The 17,736-nt window shown below is 39.4% G+C and overlaps 1 long non-coding RNA gene across 1 annotated transcript; it reads right to left on the bottom strand.

Moving 5' to 3' along the window:
* Positions 1 to 1,951: 1,951 nt before the first annotated feature.
* On the bottom strand, positions 1,952 to 2,612 carry LOC120749477 (uncharacterized). The gene is made up of 3 exons (XR_005699664.2): positions 2,389 to 2,612; positions 2,172 to 2,279; positions 1,952 to 2,066 (listed from the first exon to the last, which is right to left on the bottom strand). It is a non-coding gene; the product is annotated as an uncharacterized LOC120749477 (long non-coding RNA).
* Between the last annotated feature and the right edge of the window lie 15,124 nt (positions 2,613 to 17,736).

Raw genomic sequence — 17,736 nt, 5'->3', positions numbered from 1 at the left:
AAGACAGCTCCTCACCTGTAAAAAGATCTGTCCACCTCACAGGTGCAATCTGAACATAAATGTATCAAAATACTGTGAGGAATGCAGATGCCTAGGGTTAATGATTTAATATATTAACTAATATATAGTCCAAAATATACTAAGTAGTTATCTTCTCAACTTTCCCTGGGAGCATGTGGAAGCCCACATAGGCTAGAGGTAGGAGCAACCTCCTAAAATGAAGGTGGGAGGTTATATACCTGTCAAAAGTTATCTCACTTCTGTTGCTTTAACCAATGTCTGATTCATCTGACCTCTCTCTACTCTCTACCTTGACTACAATGGAGATTTAAAAAAAAAAAAAAAAAAAGACCAGAGCATTTTAAAAGAACATAAAAGAACAGAAGGTGTTAAAAGAAAGGAGGTTGTGTTATAATGAGCAGCTCATGGCCAGCAACCACCTTCACAGATGCTAGAATCCGATAGTTCATTTGGCTTTGACCTCAGAATTAATGTGATATACCTGAAAGTGTAGAATCTTCAGACTTAACTCAGAAATCTTACAGTAATGCACACTTCCAGTTGAAGGGAGTGGGGAAGGTACCTACCTGCATATTACTTCCAGAGGGTATCGAATAAGGGGCAGCATAAATAAAATTCGTACAATTGCCAGATTTGGGACAATCAGAATACAGTCTGGTGGTAGTGTTCCTTGATCTAAATCAATTTCTTTGTCCTTAGTTGCAAAGCCTTTTCTACAGGACCAAGCATAGTAAGCCTGCTTTCTTAAGGAAACTTTGCCTGAATTAGGTTAAAAAATATACCTTTCATACCATCATCCTCTTAAGTTACTACTTTTGTTAGAAGTAAAACCAACTGCATGATGTTATGAGCTTTTCCCGTGGTTAAAACAACCAAAGGAAACCCAAGCAAACCAAACCAGGAGTGGGTCTGGTGCTGAGCCAGTGACTATCTTTCTGTGGGGAAAGACAATGAACATTAATGCCTACAACTAGATCAACTACATCTATAAATCGTATGAGTTCCCCTTGATTTCAAATTCTAGAAGATGAAAGTCTATACAGCTGTCCTAGTTTGACTGCTATTTTTTTTTTTTTTTTTCCTCTTCATGTTTCTTCTGAATACTCTTGGACAAAGAGAAAAATCTTTCAACTACAGTAATCTAGCCTTCACTATGCAACGACTGAAATAGACATTGTTTTGTCACTTACAGGTTATTGCTTAATACAAAGTTGTCTGAGCTAGTTTCCTAGGATTGGGTGATGACATATGTGAACGTCACTTATCCCAATCATGTAAGCAGGATCTGTATCTTAATAAAGATCCTCTGTGCTGGGTTTGGGTTTTCTTTCCTTCATGTTACGAAGGATGTTCTGATGTATCAAATTAATAATTTAGTCACAATTGTAACACCACAGTTTATTGTAAACTGGAGCCACAATTGCAATCTTGGATGCCACAAAAAAAAAAATGCTATAAAAATTTCTAAATAGTTCTTTCTTCAGCTGCAATAACATACCATTTTGCATTACCAGATGTTAAAACTCTATAGATTATCTGACAGCAAATACTATATCAAAGGCAGTTCAAAAGAAAAGTAAAAATTATTTTCATATTTTTAATCATGCCTGCAGATGGGTTAGGATAATCTGTCATAGTTCAGAAGTATAAAAGAAAAGAAACAGGCTTGATGTAAGTTGGCTCAGTGGTCTGTTTCAAATATGGTTCACGCACAATGGGAAAAACAAACAGGTCTTTGCTTGAGAAAACAGATGCAGCAGGCAAGTGCAAAATCTTACTCTGCTTGTTTCAAAGACAAAAAGCAAAAAACTAGCTTTTTAACAGAGAGACAGATCACTCCAAAGATTCAGTGTAAACTTTTATTTTTTTGAGATTCCTTCTGCGCTTCCCGCTTCCCCCTTCCTCTTCCCACACACACTGAATCAACAAACCCAGATGTTCACAAGAAAACGTCCCTCGGTATCCCCCACGTCCTATGCCATGCAAGTGCAAAGGGTGATGCCTTACTGCAGATGCCCAGGAATTCCTCAGTGCCAATTGTTGTGCTGCAAAGTGATGTACAAATAGTGTGCGTTTATTTCTGCAAGGGAAAAGCTTCATGGATTGAACACACTTCAGAGGAACTAAAGATCTAGAAATTTAGTGCTTACAAAAAATGTGACTTCTGACTGTCAGCTTCAGGTGTGCAAGTCCTGGGTCCTTGTCTTCTTAGCAACACAATGTTCCTTCTTATTTTGTCACAGTGTAAAGAATGGGATCTGGAAGACAGAAAAGAGCCTTAAACTAACAAAAACTGCAATACATAATTATTATCTTACTCTCTTAGTTATGAAATTTATAGGGACTGCTGTTTCAGTTTATACTCACCTGAAGATAGCCTTGGTCGTCTGCTTGCCCACTTTTGTCAAATGTTTTCATTCACTGACACCAATTTTATTTTCAGCCAGTCTGTGATTTAAATGTGCAACCACTTGATTCTGCTGCAGAAAGCAGCAGGTTTAGGTTTTCTACACAGCAACTCGTGTCACCTTCTCCTAGTTTAGTTACGCGTGAATATCTCATAGCACCCTTCAACCAGCGTGTATGGAGGGGTTTAAAGCTGCGAGTTCATCAGGAAAGTACCAAAAAACAAAAAAACAAAAACAAAACAAAACAAAACAAAACAAAATAAAAAAAATCAATCCCCTAAACCAACAAACAGAGTAAGTGGCAGGGTTGGGGGTAAGGTGGGGAACCAAACTGCCTGGTGCCTGACATTAGAGTGGGAGGGGAAAGCAAAGCAGTCGCTCACCATAAAGAATAACCTGGATGTTTACTGTGCCTGGCCGCAGACCCGAGAGCCACGTCTGCGTGTCTCCCCTCCCCAGGCCGGATGGCTCCACAGCTCAGTGCCTTGGCTTAGGTGCAGTTGGAAATGCCCGAGAATGGCTCTTTGTTGATTTTCGCCTGTGCGAGAGAGCCTGGTGTTGCTGCGAAGCGAAGTGCTATTGAATTTGCTCACTCAGGCAGAACACTCGACAGGAAGGAAGGAAGCAGCCATTCTTTCTGGTCCTATTGTCTGGCCACCAGGCTTAGGCAATCAAACAGCCCTGTGGCCCGGCTGCGGCTCCCGCTCCGGCCGCTTCTGGTGGGCCCGCCTGGGCAAGGGGGGCAAGCGGGGGACGGCCTTCTCGTGGCGCTTACTTTGTTTTCCCTGCACTCCATCACAACTTTTCACGGCTCAGGGCCTCAGGTAGGCAGCCTCAGCTTTCCCAGCCCTCCGAGTTTCTCTAGGGGAGGAGAGTCAGGGAAGGGAGGGGTGAGAGCAGACGCAGGTGGGGTGGAGCTGCTCCAAGCTATCTCTGGACTGCCGCTGGATGATAAGAAAGTGTGGGAGCAAACTGTAGGAGCTGTGAGGAGTTCTTCCAGTGCTATTTCTGTCATGGACAGGAAATATGTCCGGGACATATTTCTGTCATGATCTGAAGGCACTGCTTGGAGCTGGGGGCTATTTAACAACACACTGATCGTTCGGGGTAACAAAGGGTGAGGTGGGAAAGGTTGCACGGGAGCAAACCTTCCTCTTGAAAGAGGCTCGTTCAAAAATGTAGGTTTCTGATTCCCCAGTCTGTATGTCAGTTAGCTCCCTCTTCTCCCCAGAGAGCAGGAAAGAGTGAAAAACAGAGCCAAAGGGACTGGTTTTGCGAGGCGGAGCGCTGCAAGCCTGGCCTCGGCTTGTAGTAATGCCACCGGGTCAGGGCGAGTTCTCCTGAGGATTCCTGACAGAGGAAGTGCAAAAAGGGTAACTGGGCTAAGCATCCAGAGCAAAAATCTGTCTGCCACTGCATTTTACCTGCCCGATTACATCCCTGCGAGGTCTCTGCACTTCCAGTCTCAAATCAGTTGGCAACCATAATATTGCAGTATGAATTTTGCTATGACGTCTGTCCTGTTCTTTATTGAAATGTGACCAAGGGATAGCCCCCTACTGTGGCTTGGTGGCTGGATAGCAATAGCTGCAGGCTTTTTTTTTTTTTTTGCTTGTGGTGGGCTTTACTCCGACAGTAAGATCCAGTGGTGGATCAGGTAATAGGTGTGTCAGTGATATCATTCTTAATGTTGCATGACAGGTAATAACATTAACAGATTATAAAATCTCCCTGCAAATCTGTGATGTACAGTGAGATAGTAGAGCCTGGCAAATGCAGAGGCATAATACTTACACAATCTTGTTTCTGCAAGCCCACGGATGGTTTCAAGGTGGTTTAAGTGACTCTTAAATCCAGACTCCAGTGCTCCCACCCTTGCTGGTGTTCCCAGCTGCATGTTCCAGAACCATCCTCTTAGTAAAAGTTATTGCTTCAAGTCTTGCTTAGTTGCAAGGCGTAGACACAGATGGAAACATATGACAATCCTTGAGCCTGATTCCCTGGTCGCTGTACAGAGGTCGGTGTTGGCAGAAAGGGCAGGAGGGAGCGGGGAAGGCAGGCAGCACGGGGAGCTGCCACAGCCTAGGTTCACAAAGATGGATACTGCCTTTTGGCTTGGCACCAAGATGAGACACTTCAAGTGCCATGGTTGTAGCCAGAAATATTTGCTTATACCCAAAGAAGCCTACAGGCTGCAGTTGCATTTTGCATTTTGTTAACCTCAACAGAGAGGCATGGGTTGCTTTTAGGAATTGTGGCCTTGGAGTATACCCAGCTTCCCACTTTTGTCTTAATAAAACCTCTGCTCAACCTGCTCACACCTATCCTGGTGCAAATCTAAGACAACCTTGATGAGTTAAAGGAGTTATTCTAGGTTTGTCAGTGCAACAAGAAGAAATCAGCGCGAATGAGACCATGTTTTTCCCTTTTGATGGAAACAAGTAGGAATTACTAGAACAGAGAGTAATTGGTAGTCAAGAAGTACTCTTGAATTTAGATTTTTATTACAAACTTGAAACTTGGGCCAGTTTTGATGAGATTTGTAAACGCTTTCAACAAATGTGGGCTGAGTTTCAAGTGAGGCTGGGCTTCATTGTACAGGAATCTGGGCCAAGGTATGGTTTTGAGTGGAAAGCGTATGAAATTCACCGCATTTTCCTGATTTAGAGTCTTGCTTTGAAGTACTTGGTCCATTCAAACCCAGAACTTAAAGCAAAAACCCACATGGTGTTAGTACACTGGAGCCAAAACTATAATAAAAAATTCCCTTGAAACCCCATGATTCAAAGCTAGCACAGATCCAGATAGTCTTTATAAGATGTTATCAAAGTTGTTATTTAGCATATATATTTCTTAGTTCAGAAAATTTAAATACTCTGAAATCTTTACTAATTTCTTGAAATTATTGAAATGTATTGAAATGAATATTATATGTATTCTTGAAAGATCTTATTGTAAGGGCTGCAGTGGAGTAGAAAGATTCAAGATTACTACTTTTGTTAGGATTTTGTCTATGCATGTATAAATAATCAATTAAATTTTTTTATCTCTTCCTAAATGAAACGTTATTAGTGACCCTGCTCTGTGTCTATAGGCTCTTTTGCCATGCTCAGAACTACAGTGTCTGAGCCTTCCAACAGTGCATGGAACAACGTGAATAACATCTGTTACATGCTCTTTATTGTCTCATCCCTTCCCTTGAGATGCAGCATGTGCAATGGAGTGTCTTGTTCTGCTTTGGGGGGGGTTTTGGTGTCAAATTTGTTTTATGATCAAGAAACCACCTCTTTGAAAATGTCTTAAAGGGGAAATGAGTGGAGAATATTACTGGTGACAAACTAGTGGGAAAATTTCCTGTGAGGTACTAATGACATATTTCTTTTTTTTTTTTCTTCCTCTTTTTTCGTTGCTGAGAGACATTTTCACTTTACTGCAACAGCCACATACACAAGCTCTATGCGCATAGTCACAAAGCTTGACAGAACTGCCTTCAAGCATTTTTATTTGAACACAGCGTAATGCAATTAGCGTTACTGCCCAGCACGCCTTTGATAGCACAAAGTGTGCTGCAAGATGACTTCTCTCTCCTTTACTGATGCATCAAAATTCCATATGAGCAGCCACCCAGAGACTCGGCTGGCTTTTGTATTTACAGTTAACTACCCTGAATCATAAAAGTCTGGGAAAGGATCTGAGAAACGTGTTCCTTCAACTGTTTTCAATTGCAATGCTTCAGCAGTAAGGCTGAGTTTACCTCACATGTGGAAAATCACATGTCAATATGTGTCATTCATAGTCCTGTGCATAGTCCTGTGTCCGTTAGACATTTCTGAGCGGGGCTGGTTGTCCCCAGCTGCTGCCTGTAGAACATGCAGAGGGCTAATGGGAGGTCTACATGTGACTTGCTGACAGGATCAGGCCCTGGTGCTATAAGCAGTCAAAATATTTTGGCTTTTCATCAATAATCCCAGTACGAAGGGTCTTCTTTCTTGCACAGCTCTGTAATTAATCCTTGGCTGCTTTGGCTGTGATCCCTGTGGTCCAGGCCAAGAGGAAATAGGAACAGGGCAGTCAGAATAGAGGTCACTTTATAGCTCATCAGAATCAAAGAGTTCGCCCCAAAAGTCACCCAGAAAAGGGAACTGAAATGTTTTGAAGGTAAAAACGAGAATGAGAAAGGACAGCTGTGAGGATGCCATGATCAAAACTAAAGAGAGAATACAGAAGTAAAGGAGCCAATGCTCATTTGCAGAATAACCACTGCTGGTGTTCCAAGGATATTGCCATTTCCAGTGGCCTTTCCCAGAAATAACTTCACAGGAACATACTCTGCAGTTACCTCTACTTCTCCCTGGAAATTCAGAAGAAAAACCCAAAGTTCTGTCTCCACCAATTTTTCCTCCGGGCAAGTCCTATTAGTCCTTTCTGCATATAAAACAATGTGAAATAGCACAAGAGTTGGTTTAAGAATGCTAGAGCAAAACTGGAGAACATTGTACTGGACAACTGTCATAACACAGTGTGTCAGCTAGAAGTGTGACTTGCCATTGTTTCACCTGTCCACATGCACTGGGTATTAGAGCTTAGTTTTTGAAAAAATCATGCTTCTGGAGCATTCATGCATGCCAGGTGAAACACTTCTCTATACTAAAGCTCTGCATAGTGCAGGAGGAATGAAGAAAACATCACGTTCTTGATTCCTTCAGAATTAACGTACGCTGGAGCTCAGCTTCCCTTACCAGCACAGCCTGTGTGCAGTCAGAGTACTGACAAAGCAAGTACATGCTTATTCCACTCCCTTTCCTTGACCTAACAATTTGTGTAGGGCAATTCTAGGTCATAACAGAGGCAATAATCTGGCCTGTAAAATTTCTTTGGACAGAGAAGTTAATGCTAATTCATCATCTTTCAATTTGCTGAGCTCCACCAGGCTGCACATGATTTTTAACAGAATCCCCACATACTAAATGCTGCATTGTGTTGTGGAATTTCCTCAGCACAGATAATCTACACCTAGTTTGATAAAAAGCTGGTTCTGTTGCTGGCTCCAAAGCTTTTTTTCTGATTGCTGTTTTGATGTGAAAACATACTGGACCTCTGAGGTACTTTGGTTTCTTGTTCCACTTGTCCCTTCCCCCATATGGATTGTTAGTTTGTTAGCTGTCATGTCTTGGAGATTAAATTTCTTTGCAAGTGTTGTTATTGTTGTTGTTGTTTTTTGTTTTTGTTTTTTTCGGGACAGACATGTGTAAAGGGGCCCTTTCAGCCAGAGAACAAGTGTTCCTTAATGGCCATACACAATTTTTTTGGCATGCATCCATACATTGGCAGTATGATCAAGCATATCCCAGCAGACAGTAGAACAGAGATAGTTGTAGGTATAGAGACCTTGGGAGCACAAGGAAAATTATGTCATCTATGTTTTCTTTGAGGACCTCCATCAAGACTGAAGGCCCATGGTAAATGGTGATCCTGATTTCCCTGGAGTCAGCCTAAAGGACCGTCTGGAAAATTCCATAGACAACAAAAGGATTGCTGAGCTGCCTTACTGTCAGATTAACTTATCAGCTGGAGAAGTTTTGATTTACATTGAAGTTCTCTGTTGGTTACTGAGAATCTCCCATTTAAAATTAATGACCTCATAGCTGATGGATGATGAAGAAGGAAAGGAAGCGTGCTGAAGACTGAACAAAACTCATCAGGTGAAAGAGGCTCTCTGTGGTTATGAAATAAAAACTACCCATTAAGGCTTAAAAAAACCCCAAACAATCAAAACCAAACAACTAGAGCTCTTTTTCTCAGTGGTACTAGTTGTAGGTATTTTCTTGGAATAGAAAATTACTTCCCCCACCTCAGGATCCGTGGTACTATAAAAACAGGTCCCTTCAGAACTAACTTCCAAATCTGCTAACATAATACTCCTCCTCTGAAGAAGAAGAAGAATATTAGGTTTACAGTTAATTAAGGGGTTTGGGTCAGGAACTTGAAATCTATCCATTAGGGTATGGTTTTCTGGTTAAGGAGTCATAAATACACAGTACACTTTATTAAATAGCTTGGAAAAGACTAAAGAGTTTAAAATATGACAGATGCTTTAGTACATTTGGCAATAGATAAATAAATGTTGAAAGAAGAGATGTTGCTCCTCTTGGCAATAACTAAGCGTGTCATTTCTTTGGAAAAATGCATGTTTGTCACCTATGCACTCCTTTTCTTTCTCTTAACTGATTTGAGGATGGAGGGAGGCAAGATAATGATAAAAGCAGAAAAGTAGAGCAAAATAACATGGGAATTTTATGGATTTTAAAATCCTAAAAGAACTGTTAAAGACAGAACTGCAAAGAGCACCTCCTTTTTGAAGCCCTCTGAGGTATGAGAGAAAGGCTGTATTAGGTGTCCACATCCTGCCAGATGGGACAGTCATTTCAAGAGGAGGACATGATTAGTGGGGCAAACAATAAGTCAGAAATAACTGCAAAGAGGGAAAGGAGCTTATGAGGGAAAACATATAAAGAGGCGTATTTAGGTGCCAAATCTCTAAGCTCCTGTTGTGGCTCTGACCCCAAAGACATCTTTCTTGTGTTGCGGGGGGCATAGGTTGGGGGGAGAGAGAGAAGCAGCATCCAGACAGGTACCTTGGAACTGTGAACCATTTCTTTGTGAGCAGGACAGTGTTATAGACAGTTCATCATTTCCAGGACATTCTTATGCTAATTCCCCAGACTTAGGGAAAGCCTAAACTCCTTCCCTTGCTGAATGGAACCAATCCTCCATCAAGAGTTAATTTTAAAAAGAGAGCAAACAGAAGGACTTCATGTTTGGCAAGCTTGGGGTTAGAACATTCCCATATACACATACACATTTAGAAGAGAACTATCTTAGTATTCATGATACTTGGTGATAGAGTAGCAAAAAGCTTTCAATTAAGCATGAAAAATAAATATCACAATTTACCTCAATTCTTCAATCTTTTATGTGCTGAAGGTATTTTTTTTTTTTTATGTGAGGTTTTGTGAGGTTTTTCACACTTTTTTTTTTTTTGTGAATGTCTTTCATTTCAAGTTAGCCTTGTTCTGGGTCTTTTTTAAATTCCCTTTAGCCAAAGCATTTCTGAATTTCTGCCAAGAAGTTACTATGTAAAGCCTGTTGTACTCAAGAGTTTGGATTCCCATTCCTGGAATCATGACTAGCAACCCCAAAATAGAGTGCATTGTTGTTTCAGAAGCAAAACAAGAGAGGAAAGAAACCTTAGGAACAAACAGAGAAGGATGAAGCCAAGCGACAGTTACAGACTCTTCAGAAAGCTACTCTTCAATTAGACATTTAGATTGGCTGCTAAGGAATCTAATCTAGGTGGTAGGAAAACTGCATTTGAAGTACAGACAAATCTTATAAATTAAAGCTATGAATAGCTACCTATTTTTCTTTCCTGTCTACTTGTATTTAGGAACCAGCATCTTTGCAAACTCTTGAGGGACAGACACTTTGGAATGTCCTGTTTCTCCTGCAGAATGCATTTTTGTTTCTGAACACAAAGCATGACTTCACCACAACTATATTGCAAATTCATTCTCTCAGGAAGAAAAAATATAGAACAATCAGTGCAAGAAGGAAAAAAATAGAGAGCATACTTCTTTTAATGGTAGAGTAAGAAAATGAGCTAGCAAAAATACTCATATATCAACAAAGAAATACTGAGAATTTACAAAAGGATTCCATGCTAAGGGAATCTTTCAGGAAACATTCTTTGCTAAAGTAATTATTTTCAGGAAACATCTTTTGTTAAAGTATATTACAGAATCCTAAGTCAAAAATTCTGTACCAGGTTATCATCTCATCAACTTAATATGCTCTGCATTGATTTTTACTGATTTTTTTTCATACAGAAGTTTCAAAGTCATAGGTATGGCAGCACTTGATCCAATAATTGTTGTTAACAGCAGAAAGTTTAGAAGCATGGAGAGCTTGATTGGAGAAAAGAGAAGAAACTTTGAGTGAGCAAAGAATGTTGAATTTATGACAAACAAGTAAACAAACTTGTTTCTGTCCATTTGGTAACTTATGATGAACTCATCAATTCCCTGTAACATACACAGAAACAAAATCCTACTTTTGCCTTAATAAAATATGACTAATTTTTATTAAGATGTTCATATGAAAAAAGTCAAGACCAGACAAGAGAAGACAATGATTTTGGCCTGTGCTTTAGAGGGTGTTAGCACTACAGTGTTAAGCTTAAGAACCTGTAAAGTTCTCAAAAAATCCACCCTGGGAAAGTTCATCTCCTTTAAAGTCCATCAGAATTGTACATTAAAGACCAAGTACAGCCCAAATTCACCAGCTCATTTACAAGCATCAGCCTGCATTATTATTAATATATATATATATCTATATATATCTTTGTGCATATGTGCAATATAAAGTCTGTATTAAAATCCAGTCATAAAATATGTCAGAATTCCCAGGCTAGAAGTACATGGTGACACTCTAACTATCTAATGGGACACCTACTCTGTCTCTCTGCTTTAGGTAAGCAATGAAGCAGTAGCACCAGAGATAATATGTACTATGTAAGGACACAGTCAACAGAATGGGATGGTGGCTTTGAGCACTTATGAAAGATTTTAATTGTTGAGGCTTGGGCTCAGTTTGGGAATTTGATGTAGGAACAGACAGGTTTTCTATCTGGTTATCTTCAAACATACTAGATATTTTAGCATTTACCTTTTAGAGTATGCTGTCTGCTGCAGTGGACAGCTGAATTTATCCCTTTTGTGCTTGCATTAGATGAACTGAACCAGACAAGTTTTCAAGTTTTCACAATTACATCGTAAGGATTTTTTTTTTTTTAATTTTTTTTTTTTTTTTAATTCTAGTAAAAGTGTCATGAGTATAGAAATACATAATTTTTCTTTTTCTCCTGTAAAGGGGTAAGCAAAAGGTGGCTAGGTGGCTTGAATATTAATTCAGTTTATGACCTTATGACAAAATTGAATCCACATATAATACACAAAACTTTACCAAGTGGAGATACACAAAATGTTCCTACAGAAAGCATCACTATGGAGATGTGTGGCCAAAGCCCAAGGTCAGACAGTACCACTGAAATCAGATTGCAAGGGGCACACTTTTCTTTTTCTAACCCATTTTGGTGCACACAAGTACCTGTGTCTTTAAATAAATTACTGTGTTTCCATTTAAAAACGTGGCTATGTCAATTTCTGTAATTGGATCCTTTAGTGTCTGTTATTGATCTTTTCTGCATCTCTTTAGCTTATACTTGTGAATCAGAAAGTAAAATGTGGAATGTTACCATATACAAAAGCCATATACAAAAGCAATGCTAAAGAAAACGTCTACTGTGTCCATCTTGCAGGGCCAGACACTCAAGCATGGTATCAATCAAATTTGCTCATGGCCCACAACATAAAAATCTCACATGTTTGCAGAAAAGTGATGTTTGGGCACTTGGTGCTGCATGGTCACAAGGTGAAGCAGTGGTGACACCGGTTAAAACTACGCTCGGTGTGAGTTCACAAACAGACACTCCCTGATTTAGCACAAACTTGGAGTGACACTATTTTCCTTAGGAATGACAGCATGTTACAAGAATGTGGAATTGAATGTAACACAATTCAGAGGCAGAGACTTTTCTCCTCCAGAGCAATGCATTTGCTTTATGCCACAGAGAGAACAGGCTAACTGGCTTACACTATGCAGTGCCTTATTATGGCCTGATTTGGGTCCAGCCTAAGTGTATCACATTCAGTTGACCTGTTAAATGTGCCTTGCAAAGACTTTGTGTTTATGACTCTCTGTTGTAGTGCACTAAATAGTTCATTTTTGTTATTATATTGCACTGGGTGGTTTGTCATATTTGCACGCAAAAATAGCTTTATTATATTTTGCATATGGTATGTTCAGTACCCCCTCTGGGTTCTGGTGTTGGTATCCTCTGGTCGGTCCCTCCCTACGCCGCCCCCCCCCTCCCCCCCAGGTTGTTTCCCATTAGTTGTGGTTCCTCTGCCCCCCCCCCCTTTTTCCCATGGTGGGGGTTTAAAATCCCCACCATGAGACTTTTTCTTTTTGTCCCTCCTGGAGTTTGGGTTCTACAATAAAGGTGTGGGACCATGGTCCTGAGGAAGAAAAAGAGCACCTCTGTCTTTTATCTTCTGTCCATTATCAGGGTAACACACCAGGGTCTGGAGCTAGCCAAGAGTTGACCCCGGGAGTGAGGTACCCCGATAACTCTCCAAACGTGGGATCCAAAATAGGGCAGATGTGTCCAATACAAATACTTGCTTTCTCATTGTTCTGTTGAACCTGACTTCAACAGCAGCTCTAGTGAACGCAGCAAGCATATATCAAATACCAAAAGCTGGACATTTGTAACTTCTAGGTAAATTACAGGAAAAATCATTCAAGTTTTCCAAAAATAGTCTCAAAATCAAAATGGTTTGATATTATGAATTGAACTCTATGAAACATAACTGTAGGACAGACTACCCAGGAGAAATGAGCAAATGTGAAAAAAATGAAAGTCAGTTTCGGTCTGGTCCTCAAGACTCTTTCACAGCTTTATTTCTTTGTAGTACTCACTTTTGAAATGTAAAGGATTCATAATAAGGTGAAGAAAGACACTAGAGATTTGATGCAGAATGTGCAAGTGGAATGAGAAATGTCTCACATAGACCAAAGCAACTGAAGGATTTGATGAGAATTAATGGAGTGAAAAATAATTACAAATTTTTTCATCTGGCTACTGTTGGTAATGACAAGAGACACTGGTAATCACGTGTCTTAGAATATGTGTTTCAGAGAATGCAATATTATAACAATGTCCAAGAGAATTAAAAGGAGAAAAAAAAGTTTTTTATCTACTATAGATGAATGGACAAAAGAATTAACTGTACAGCAGTGCTAATATAGGAGGCACATTTCTTCCAGTTCAGTTATTGATCTCTGAGATAATTACACTGTACATAAAAAAAATTCAATTGTATTCATGTGTTGCTTTGTAAATAGCATTAACATCATTTGGACACGTAATCTTACAGCAGGGAAAAAGCTTTCAAACTAAAATGTAGATAAACCACTATGGTTTTGCTTTGCCAGATCTAAACTGTGCATTACAGCCAAGGAGATATAGTCACTGGCTGATGTGGTTCTAACAATTTTAACAGAGTTATAAAGACAGCAGTATAAATGTCAATTACAGGCTACAGTTCAATCCACCCATTTTTTTTCTCCAGATTTGTACTTACAATTTAAGCATCTTCAAAACCCTTTTCATTGCAGTGACTCTGATAGAGGGAACGTGGGTGTTATGGGCAATCTATCCCTACAGAGTTAATGCTTGGTTCAAACTAGGTCACCCAGTTTTGTGAATGAGATCTCATATCACTTATCATTTTGGCATGATTAAAAAAAATAAAAATGCAGTCCTTATCAATCATAGCTGCATAAGGCAGCAGATAATGAGGTAAAATAAACCTAGCAAGAAATTTGTTTTGTCAAGGATGTTGATGCAAAGGGCTGTATAGACATTCAAGTTGTTTGAAGTCCTTCTCATCCATAGGTGACAGAAAAAAATATAAAATCCTTTTAAAAAATGCTACAAGTTCCAGGTGCCAACTGTCCAGCTCCTTAAACCCAGCAGGTTCCCCCAACAATCTCTTCGGGGCAGCAATTGTGGGAGGTGAATAATCCCATCTACTCTTGTGTGACCCCACCCCCATTCACCTCTGGGGTCCTGAGAACAGGAAGGACATGGACCTGTTGGAGTGAGTCGAGAAGAGAGTCACCCAAGATGACCAGAGGGATGGAACATCTCTCCTGTGAGAAAAGGTTGAGACAATTGGGATTGTTCAGCTTGGAAAAGGAAAGGCCTTGTGGTGACTTAATTGCAGCCTCTCAGTACCTGAGGAGAGCCTATGGGAAAAATGGAGAGAGGCTTTTTACAAGGGCATGTAGTTACAGGACAAGGGGGAATGGCTTCAAACTGAAATAGAATAGGGTTATATTGGATAATAGGGAGAAAATCTTTAGACTGAGGGTGGTGAAACACTAGAAAAAGTTCCTCAGAGAAGTTATGGATGCCCCATCCCTAGAGGTGCTCAAGGCCAGGTTGGAAGGAGCGCTGAGCAACCTGGTCTAGTGGAAGGTGTTCCTGCCCAGGGCAGAGTGGTTGGAAATAGATAATCTTTAAGGTGCCTTCCAACCCAAGCAATTCTATGATTTTGTGATTGTCAGTCCTGTCAAATGCCAGGCTTGAAAACATGGTTCTCCTACTAAGTTGTGTGCAATTCTTTACAAGGGATGATATGATTTCCCTTTTTCTCCTGAGACACATTGATTTTCTCTCTGAGAAGCATTCCAGAGAAGGATTGCATGAGCTACTGCATGTAGAATGAGTTGAAAAACAGCATTTTTAAATGGTGTTGTCCCTCCACAGTCAGTTCCAGTGGGGATACCCACCTCCTTTGGCATCCTGGAAGGGATGCCAATCCTTGCCTTTCACACAGGCCATCACATGGATCGTCATGCATCACAAAAAACAGAGTTATAAATGTGTTGTCATTGCAAAAATATGGAAAGTCAGATGCAAAGCATAAAAATATACAGTTGTTTGAGTTTAAAATCAATGTATGTAACACAGAGAATGCTTCTCTGATTCACTTATTTGCATTTTATATTACTGCATTCAATAAATCCCTCTGTTAATGAAAACTGTAAAGTACTTCCAGATGGCCACCCTTCTGAACACAAGAATGGGCTGAACCTCACAGCTTTGCAGAGAAATTTAGGTTTATCTGTTACAGAAGACACAGGGCATTCCCCTAAACTTATCCCAGTGACATGCTGGGTCAGAACATAATATGAAATACATGTCCTGGCTGGACAAGGGTTCTAACATTTACATATAATTAAGGGTGTGGTTTGAAAGGGCGGAGGTAATCAGGCACTGAATATTATTAAAACAGCAAATCCTTTGCTAAAGCTGTGTAAAACGTTTATGTAAACTCACTAGGATTGTAGTAAGAGCACATCACAGAATTGTTAAAGATCTTAATTCTTTGCTCCTGAAAGTGCAAAAAAGTTCATGAGTCATAGAGTTTGGGGGAATGTTGTACAACATTGTCACGTGAAAGAATAAATAAAAGGATTGTACCTCAGTTTAATTTTATCTGAATTCCCTTCTGAAATACTCAATTTAAGATGTAATAGGAGAGTCACCACTGGCCTATTTCTTTCCTTATTTTCTATACAGCTGTTTTAACAGAAAAGCTGCAATCGCAGTGAGCTTGAAGGAACAAAGGTATGATATGAAGATCATAAATAAATTACTCTGAGACACCCGCATATACTAGTGCCCAAACCTCCTGAAGATTCTCCAGAATTTTCAGGATTTAAATAAATAAGCCTAATAAGCTAGACAAGGTGGGATTCACAAAATTCAGGTATCTGTGTGAGACTGTGACCTAAGATTCCCTTTATAGGGAAAAGAGAGAAAAGGGTGCATTAAGGATAAGAATCATTTGACCTATTTTCACAATCTATGTTAGGATGGGATGAATCATACTCTAGGAGTGCTTATTTTATTTCACTGAACATAAATGAGAGCAGAGAGAGTCTACTTCAGACCTTAACTACATCTACACTATGATTTATGGTGATTAAGATACTGATGTCTATATTCTGTGGAATTATTTCCAGTTACATCCGCCTATGTTGGTTTTCAATTAAGCATAATAACAAGGTTCATTTAGGAGGTTGCTTTACATCCTCTGCAAAAGATACTGGGAAAAATAAGAAAGGAGTGAGACTGAGATCAAATCAGGCGGCTGTTTAGTTGTTATAGTGTAGAGTAATTGGTTGGATTAGTAACGGGCCTGAAATACTAAAAGCAGGTCTGATGGCAAATTCTTACATCAGTGAGAAATTTTCCTCTGACAGAGAGCTACAAATATATATGAACATATGATTTAATTGTTTATTAAAGCAAAAGCATAACATGGGATGTCATTTGGGATTTGTTAAAAGGAAGAATGCAGAGGCAGGAGCTCTTGTAATTTTATTGATACAATACAATGTCAAAACATAAATTATTCAATGACTGTAAAGGAATCTATGTCTTACACTGGTATTACAGTAAATAATTACAGTAAACAGAGGAAGCCTTACATTTGTGTGGTATATAAATTGTATTTAGAACTATGTATTAATATATAATATAAATATATTTATGAAAAAATCAAGAAAGATCAAACAATTAGGATATGGAGAGTTCCAGTTTCCCTTTTCTTGAGAAATTCTGTTTTGAGAAACAGGTGGATACTGTTTATGAATGGTATTTCTATTTTAAGAACATATGTATGTGGTGGTATATGTGTTTTATGAAAATAGAAAAGGACATGCCATCCTCCACATAAAAAATAAATGGTGATGTCTCATATTGCTGGTGATCTGTTTGAAATTCATATGGCTGTAAATGCTATTTATTTATTTATTGCTTTGGTAAGATAAATATTTTTATTATGTTTATTTTATAAAATGTTCTTCAGAAGACACAAAGTACAGTTAACTTACTCTTCCTGCATGCTCCATTCTCAACATCCGAAGTCCTTGGAAAATTTCCCACATCCATACTTTGCAGTCTTCCAGATTTGTGTCTTGGCATATCTTGAATTTGTATATTCTATAGTCCTCATATATATTGAGAATATAAAACTTCAAAAGGTTTGGGTTATTTTCAGTTGTGGAGGTTTTTGTGGGTGGTTTGGGTTTTTTTTTCATGGGTTGTTGGTTGGTTGGTTGATTGGTTGGTTTTGTTTGAGGGGGTTTGAGTAATACTATATTAGCAACATTGTATTGCTTGCTATTAACATTAACTTCCTAAAAATACATGCATGTCTGAGACATCCAAGCATTAGGAAGTACAAGGAAGTACAAGGCCAGACATGCTAAGCTTCTTCCTTCCCTCAGGAATACCCTCTGGTCTGCAGTGAGAAGTAGCATCCAAATGTGAGCAAAGGTGAGCTCATTTACAAACATGTTGGCAGAAGTCAAATTTTATTTTCCTCAGGGACTCCATTGGTAGGCTCTGAACCATCACCCACCCACATCTGTTTGAGTCTCTCTCTGTTGGGGGCTTTCCCCGTTTTTTAGGTGGTTTCAGGGTCTTTTGCCCCCCTGCACAGCTCTGAGCCAAACCAAAGGAAGAGACGGAGTCTTCAGGTTTAGATTTCTCAAGGTTGCATACTTCGTTTATTGTTTCTTATCTTACAATTTTCTCAGAGTCCGACAA

The sequence above is a fragment of the Hirundo rustica genome, chromosome 2, assembly GCF_015227805.2.
Source record: "Hirundo rustica isolate bHirRus1 chromosome 2, bHirRus1.pri.v3, whole genome shotgun sequence".
Classification (NCBI taxonomy): Eukaryota; Metazoa; Chordata; class Aves; order Passeriformes; family Hirundinidae; genus Hirundo; species Hirundo rustica.
This window is presented reverse-complemented; position numbering and strand designations above follow the sequence as displayed.